This window comes from Canis lupus, chromosome 24, assembly GCF_048164855.1.
Source record: "Canis lupus baileyi chromosome 24, mCanLup2.hap1, whole genome shotgun sequence".
In the NCBI taxonomy this organism is placed as follows: Eukaryota; Metazoa; Chordata; class Mammalia; order Carnivora; family Canidae; genus Canis; species Canis lupus.
The window spans coordinates 17,124,170-17,132,894 of record NC_132861.1 but is presented as its reverse complement, the minus strand read 5'-3'; positions in this window follow the sequence as shown (position 1 = coordinate 17,132,894).

Sequence of the window (8,725 nt, the reverse complement as noted above, 5' to 3'; positions counted from 1 at the left end):
CTGTCTGCTTAGAATTTAAGTTGATAACCAACAGCAAATTTCCATTTGATTGAGCCATGATTTTTTTTCTACATAATGTGATTACAGCACCCTCTGGCAACAATAACTCAAGGGTAGCTGGAGGCTAAGTCTATGTAATTGCTTTACACCCAGAGTCACATGGTTGATAGTAACACTGCAAGAGATGTGAGAGAGTTTCTCATTAGTATACCCCCTTGTTTTGTAGATGTGGAAAATGCATCATGGCTAATACTTTGCACCTGTTATTTAGTGGAAATTTTGCATTCATATTTGACACAAAGAGTGATGTCTGACATAATAGAAAACTACAACATAGTATGGTTTGTGGAAATATAATTTTTAAATGGGCTATCCATAACCTCAGACTCCTTAGATTCTAGGTAGAATAGAAATGTCTTTCTTGTCAGCCTTTTAAAATAGCTATTAATTTACTATTCTAAATGAGTAGAATAGGTAAGTTACTCAACAAAGTAGAGCATGAAATGCACCCAAAAGATATTAAAAGTTTTATGGTTGCAATTTTGTATTTCAAACCCATAAGGACTTCTTGACTATGAAGACATGTGATATTTGTAAAATATCTACTTGTCATTTAAAGGCAGACATATCTTGACTTATTGTGTGTATTAATGTAGTCTCCACATAAATAATTATCATTACCATGGTTTCACTCATTTTTGCTGTGATTCCTGGTCACTCCGTTCTTCATCTTTCTTCCAAAATTTAGACGTAGGGTTTCACTTGTGAGCCTAAAGCCAGCCTGGTAATAATGCTAATACAAATGCTCATACTATTTTCAATTTCATCTTAATTCCAATTTTAATTCTAATACTAATACCAGCTAAAGCTTATTGAGTGCTTACTAGATATCAAGCTCTCTCCTAAAAGCTTTGCATCTCTTTTAACACAAATAATAACTTACTACAATTATTTCTACTTTACAGATTAGGAAACTAAAGCACAGGGTGTTAAGTAACATATCAAAGGTGCAGCACTGATATCTACCATCTACTGTCTACCAGGCAGTCTGGTTCCAGAGCCTAGAGTCTGGTTTTAAACACAGCTTAAATTCTACTGTTCCATCCAGAAGCTCATGTGGGTATTCAGGTCATGTCCAGGTAAAAAGGGGAATTCAGAGACTATAGCTACAAATGGTCAGTGATCATGGAACTTGTCTCTCTTGTATAAACTATAGGTAACCTGCTCACAGTTGCTACAGCAGCCTGATGATAGCCACACACACGAGCAGAAGAGAGAAATGTGCTGCATAAGTCATACCCTACCATTCATTTCTGAGAAGGAGAAAAAGACCCAGAAGGAAAAGCAGACTGTTTGGATGTTTTACAAACATTTAACTAGTGCTATAACCCAGTGATGAAGGATAGAACCAAACCCACACATGTTTTTTGCAGATGGCTATTTCTCAAAGGAAACCGATGGATCGTATTTGGAAATACTTTCTTCTTGATCTCATAACCTTCTTTTACCTTTAAGCCAGCAATTTTGGATGGTTATTCCCACTGGTGTCAGATAAAGACTGAAAAAGTTCATTGAACTTAACAACTAGAAGGTTATGAATGGGGATAATTTCAGCGATTTACCGAAGGCTGAAGCAGGTGTCAGTGGACTCAGGAAAGAAAACTCGTTTAGATTCCCATTTTGTAGGAGATGGAGGAAAATAGCTCTTACCTAACTTTGATAGCTAAATAAGGAATTAGATTAGAGACAAAAACAATAGATGTTTTTAAATTCCTAAATATAATTAAACAATAAGGTGGCAAAGGATGTAAAGAGAAAGAAAAGAAAAGAATCAAGAGTGCAGGTTTAAAGGAATAAGGGCACATGGACAGGACAGGGAGAAGCCATTTCACCCACTGATGTTGATGGGAAGGGGATGCCAGGGGATAGATAACTCGGGTAAGAGGCTGAGATAAGATCCACCCATCACCTTTATTTTTGCTGTGAAATCTACAGGGCCTGGGTGGTATTCACTCATTTCAGTGGTGTTAATTGGTAGTTGAAATACTATTTTGAATTTCAAATGAGATATCCTAAAATAAATACTAGAGTACATAGAACAAAACTAGCCAAGACTTTGTCCAGAGCAGGAAAGGACAGAAAAGTTAGAAAGGAAAAGGCAGTAAAATGGGTAAAATAGCCCCACTTAAGATAATTTATATTTAATACTTCCTTAGGAAAAACACAATTTGAAAATTTCAGAGTAAAATTACTAAGTTGCTTCATATCTTCCACATATGCTATCAGCCATCTAGAAGTCATTTTTGCTGTCTTTTTACTTTGGTAAACTCAGATGAAAAAAGAAACATCCTTTCAGTTCCAGTGTACTCCAGTCTGGTGATGAGTTTAAAGTGCATACTGAAGATAAAAGAATACCAAAATCTACAATGAAGGAAAAAGGAAGGGGGGGAGAAGAAATTTAAAAGCAGCATTCCTTAAAAGAGTAAACCTAGAAGTGTATCAGTATTTTTAAAAAGATTTTATTTATTTTGAAGTAGGTAGAAAGACAGAGGGAGAGGCAGAGAATCTTAAGAAGACTCCATCATGAGTATGGAGCTGGACGCAGGGCTCAATCTCACAACCCTGAGCTCATGACATGATTTGAATCCAAGAGTTGGCACCTAACAGACTGAGCCAACTGAGCACCTCTCAATATTTTTGATATCAATATTTTTGCCTCGTGGCATTTAAAACTTTTGACAGATGAGAATAACAGTTTTTTAAAGATTTATTTGTTTTAGAAACAGAGAGACTGAGCAAGTAGGGGGAGAGGCAGAGGGAGGGAAGCTTCAAGCAGGCTCCCCGCTGAGCACAGAGCCCAACTTTGTGCTGGATCTTACAACCCCAAGACCACGACCAGAGTCAAAACCAAGTGTTGGACACTTAACTGATGGAGCCACTCAGGCACCCCTGAAAATAACATTTTTAAATGACAGAGTGTATTTTTTTCAAACATCAAAAGCAGCTGAATTTAATGGTGAAGCATGTACTAATTGAGGCTATAAGATCATTTTCGCTTTCAACTCTCAAACTAAGCCTGTAACCTAAGCCAGAACAGCTGCTTTGATGAGAGTAATTCCAAAACTCTTACTTTTTAGGATCATCAGACAGAGGAGTCTTAATCATGCAAAGAAATCATAACGGCAACTCTGACATGTTCATTTCAAAGTACTCACAATGAAGTCCCTCTAAGTGAAGGGCAATATACAGATTTTGCTTGACTTGAATGAAATCTTATTCATGACACACTCTTGTTTTGCTGAGTAACTTCTCAGAGTATAAAAAGTTTTCAAATATGCAAACTCAACCAAATCTAACACACATTTATAGCCTAAAATAGATGTAAATTTTTTATACCCGTAAGCAAATGTTTTAACTAATAATAAATACAGTCTCTTTTCAGTTGTTTTTTTTTTTTTTTTGCAGTCTGTATGCAGTTTTTTTCACACACAATTCCAAGAGTCTTTGAAATTACAATGTCCTAACAACCATCAGCTTAATCAACCCTTACACCATATCTGTTTGAACAGATCCAATTTCTACTGAGCCTTCCTGCTTACTCATTTCACTCTACTATAAACAGTAAGACTCATGCCCTTTCTCAGCCCCGGTTTATACCACGATGTGAAATTACAGAGCTTCCTGCCCAATGATGATAAAGATGAAGCTGTCTATTCATAAGAGAAAAAAACCAGCAGCATTTACTGTATGATTATGTGCCAAGAACTGAGCCAACTTTTTTTACACAGATTTCCAATCCTTACAACAACCATTAATTGTATCTCCATTCTACAGATTAGGAAATTGAGATGCAGTAAAGTTACCGGCTTCCTGAGAGACACTCCTAGGAAGGCTGTATCCCCTCCCATACCTGATGATCTCACTGAGGAAATGAAGCCAACGAATCACAAACTGTTCCTGCCCTGCCCTTCATCTGTGCACAAATGTTCAGGACTCCTCATGATACCATGAGAAAAGTTTCACTGATCCTTTTGGAAACCCAGTCTTTCCACTTAATCACTGGATCCTACTACCCTCCCTCCCTTTCTTGTGAAATATATGCATCCTTGAAGTTATTTCTTTTCTGCATCCTTTTTGACTGGATTGTTCCCATCAGCATACAGAACTGCTGCCTTACCTCCCAAATTTGAAGAAAATTTCCTTGACCAATTATTCCCCACTGATTACATCATCCCATACTTCTTTTCTTCCCTATACCAAATTCTCAAGTGAATTGTCTATATTGAACACCTCAATTTCCCCTCTTTCATTGACTTTTTAACCCACTCCAATCTGGCTTATTGGCTTGCTGCTCCTCAGACTTGCTTAGCTATAGTCTCCATGTAGCCCAGGTGCAGTGGGTGTCTCCTCACCTCAATTTACTTGGCCTTTGGACCGTCCTAGAAGCTAATCAACAGCAGGGTCCTAGAGGATTCTGTGTTCCCCAGAAAGATCTCTAGATCATGTGTAGTGGCTATGAACATAAAAATGAAATCCTTCCACATGGAATATATTCTATAATTCTGTCTAATCATAGATCCTGGGGTGTTTTCTTTTCAGCTTTTATAAAATCCTCAATCCAAAACTTACAAACCCAAGAACTATGTACCCAAGAGATCCTTTCTTTTAAGTCTCTGTCAAAGACACTCAACATGTTGAATGCATTCAATCTGAAAATTATGATCATGTTACATTTTGTTAATCCTCTTCCCCTAAAAGCCACTATGTTTTTTACACCTAGAAATGAATTGGGGGGTTATATATACATTCTGCAATCAAATATCACTTGGGTAACTACCCAGTAGTTAAATTGTTGGGTCATATGGCATTTCTATATTTAATTTCTTCAAAGAATCTCCACACTGTTTTCCACAGTGGCTGCACCAATGTACATTCCTACCAATAGTACACGGGAGTTCCTTTTTCTTTACAATCTCATCAACACTTGTTATTTCTTGTCTTTTAATTTTTAGCCATTCTGATTGGTGTAAAATGATATCTCATTGTGGTTTTGATGATGAGTGATGTTGATCATCTTTTCATGTGTCTGTTGGCCATTTGTACATCTTCTTTAGAAAAATGTCTTCTAAGAAAAAAAGAAAAATGTCTTCTTAGGTACTCTGCCCATTTTTTAATCAGATTGTTTATGTTTTGGTGTTGAGTTGTATAAGTTCTTTATGTATTTTGGGTACTAACCCCATATTGTCTTGAATGGTCCTGGGGATAAAAAGTACAACATAGGGAATATAGTCAATGATACTATGATAGCATTGTATGGGAACAGATGGTAGCTACACTTGTGGTGAGCATAGTATAATGTATGCAGAAGTTGAATCACTATATTGTACACCTGGAACCAATGTAACCTGTACCAACTATATTCAAATTTAAAAACTTTAAAAAAATCTCACTCAGGACAAAAATTATACTTCCCACCAGAATCCTTGAAATACCCTATTTTGCTTATTAAAAGGAAGGCAAAATATTTGTCATTTGGAGTCAGGATCTCCCAAGCAATGAACTCTTCTGGAGAGTCTTGTAGTTTGGCTGTGCCTAGCTTGGCTTTTGCTTTTTGGTGCATGCCACCCTCCAGCCATTCCTAGTTACATGTGTACGTTAAGGTCTCCAGACTATTTAGCCCAAAAGCTGAAAGTCTCTTGTGGTTACAAATTCTTGAAAGAATGTTGTGTGTCCAGCTACTCTATTCTTATCAATATGTCAATATGAGAACATACGTTGTCTGAAACATGGCTACTTTCCCTTAAGTTTACCCTGAGATCATTACAGGGATCATGATATTGTCACTAGAAAATAATCTTCCTACTTTCTTCCAGAGGAACTGGGGGAAACTATCCTTCTTTTTCCTGGAGCTGCTAATTTAGGTTGATGCAGGTTGTATACTGCCAGAATACAGGAATACACCTGCATTATACTTTTCCCAACACAAAAAACTAATACAAGAAAGCAAAGCAAATAGATGGAGATACAAGCAAAAAGCCTTGCCCTCATGGAACTTACAGGAAAGCTGCTGGTGAAACATAAAATAAAGACAAGCAAATATATAAGAGCGTATATAGCAATACGTGATAAAGAAGAAACACAGTCAGGGAACGCTGAGGTGGGAGCAGTGTTGATGTTAGATAGCATGTTGATGTTTGAAGCTTGGGAAAACCTCACTGAGAAACTACATTTGAGGAAAGACCTCAGTGAAGTGAGGGATAACTTGCATGGATATTGGGGAGTTTTTCAGGCAGCAGTAGTGCAGATGCAAAGGCCCTGGGAGGGAGCAGGCCTGGTGTGATCAAGGAACTAGAAGTCGGCCACTGTGGCCACAGCACGGTAAGTGAGGGAGACAAGGCAGACGTGAGGTTTGGGAGGTCATATGGCACAGGCTTACGCAGGGCCTCAGAAGGCCCTATTGGATGGAGTTATTGGGCTTTACTCTGAATATGGTCAGAAGCCACCATCATGATTTGAGTGCACGGTCACCCCTGTGGCCAGCCTGTCTGCCACAAGACCCAACTGCCTTGGTTCCTAACATTCCTTGCTAGAGGCCACCTTGGCTCTGCCTGGCTCTGTGGCCACCAGACACACACACGACTTAAGGATGTACAGGAGTGGGCACGTACATCTCTTTGTGACCCGAACTGTAACTTGTCATTAGAATCCTGCTGCTGCCACTGTGCCGTCTGCTCCCCCAGCCCCACCTCCACCCCTGGCTAAAGCTGTGCGATTGCAGGTGTGCAACTGCTCCACTGCGGATACCATCCTGTCCCATCCTCCTCCCACATCCCAGAGCTGGCATTCTGTGCCTCAGAGTTCCTGAGTTCAGCACATCGGTTCTCTCCATTTTTTAACAGACCTCACTGTCCCCTAATCCCAAACATGCATTGGACTGGCCTGGGGACACATTCAAGCAACCACCACCACTCTCGACTCATCACTCCTTTCACCGGTGATGTTGTACTGGGTCAATCTCACAAGCCTGGATCATTCTTAGCTCGGTTTTTCCCTTGAATATCCTATAGCCATACCCTCCCTGGCCACAAACAGAATTCTTGGCAGGCAAAACACAGAAGATCAATAACCCAAAGCAATGCGCATGGCTTGAATTTTCTCTTATGCGGCTCCTCAGGGCTTTTGAAAAAGAGTCTTCTTCTAGAGATGATTGCTCCACCATTTTGGCAAAAAATGCTCAGGAGCTCTTGAATTCAAGTTGAGAGCATTAAGAAGTTGTGTTTCAATGTGGGAAACTCACTAGGAAGATTGGAGGAAATGCAGGCTGGAACAGAGCATCCTGGAGCAGTTTTCCATACCACTGGACAGCCAGACTCCTGACGACTCTGATATATTTGAGAATATGCTTCTGAAAGTCACCCTCTATCTCTAAACATCTTGATGGGCAATAATTTATAAGTTTATAAGTTGCAGGACATTAAAGGAATAAAGACTCTGGGGGAAGGAATTCTGAGGTGTGTGTCCCACCAAAAAATGGCAGAGTAAAGGGGAAGGAGGGATGGCTGGGGCCACAGTAAACTACATTCAGGCCAAAAGTTGTGATAGGGTTAGACAGGAAGTGACTTTGCATTCCAAATGACTTTGATAAATCAGACAGGAGATAAGGGCAATAATTAAACTTACTGTCATCAATTATATAAAATCACATTTTATTAAATTATCATTCTACTTTGAAAAAAATCCTCAGTTGGTTATAGCATCGTTATCTTGAGCCAGTTTTCCCAAGCTGGATTAAGCTGATCATATTTCATTTTTAGGGTGAATTAGAAACAAATTCTAAGAGCAAACTTGTGGTAAGAGTAAATTTATAACAATAACCCATTTCCAGTGCACTTTCTTTTTATGCTAACATTTCTATTGTGCTCCTGAAAATGAGTGTGGCTAATTCAGGTTGATGCGCAGTGAGTTTTTGGATTAACAGTTTCCAAGCCCCTACTCTACTGAAAATATAAGGAAAAGAGAGGTATTAATTATACCAAAAAGTAATAACTAAAAATAACTTTGAGTGAGACTACTTACATCTTAAAATGGATCTCCTTTGACTATACCTACCCTACCATGGTAATGAGTATGGCTATAAATCTATGAAATGATTTCAAATAAGCAAATAAAGACAAAAAGTGAGTATTGAGGAATCTATGAAATGGTATAGATCCTCTCCCTCAACTTTATATTTGCATCTGACCATTCTGGAAATAGAAAACAGAACTCTCATCCTAAGGCAAAGTTTCAAGCAAAGATTTGTTCCCTTATCTTCAATCTATTCGAAACCTAGAAGCTATTCCCTGTCCTCAAAGGCAAAGTTCAAGAGGATGAGAACCATAATTATTCATTTTTATATGCTAGCATCTGGTACACAGTAGATCTTCAACAAATGTTTGCAGAAGAATAAAGGAATTAACCAAGTCATTATCTTCAGTTTGATAATTAAATAACCTATAGCTGAAAGCATTTTCACACAAGTTAAAGAATGACCACCTGATGTATGAATGTGATCAAAGCAGAAGTGAACAAAGGCCTAACAGTCTTGGGTAGGGGAAACTTCTTTGGTTCACAATTACATGTACATCAGAGAATAATTTGGTGAAATCTAAACTTATCTGATAGTGGAGTAAAATAGATAGTGGAGTAAAATAGATAGTGGAGATGACATTTAAAAGATATTCAC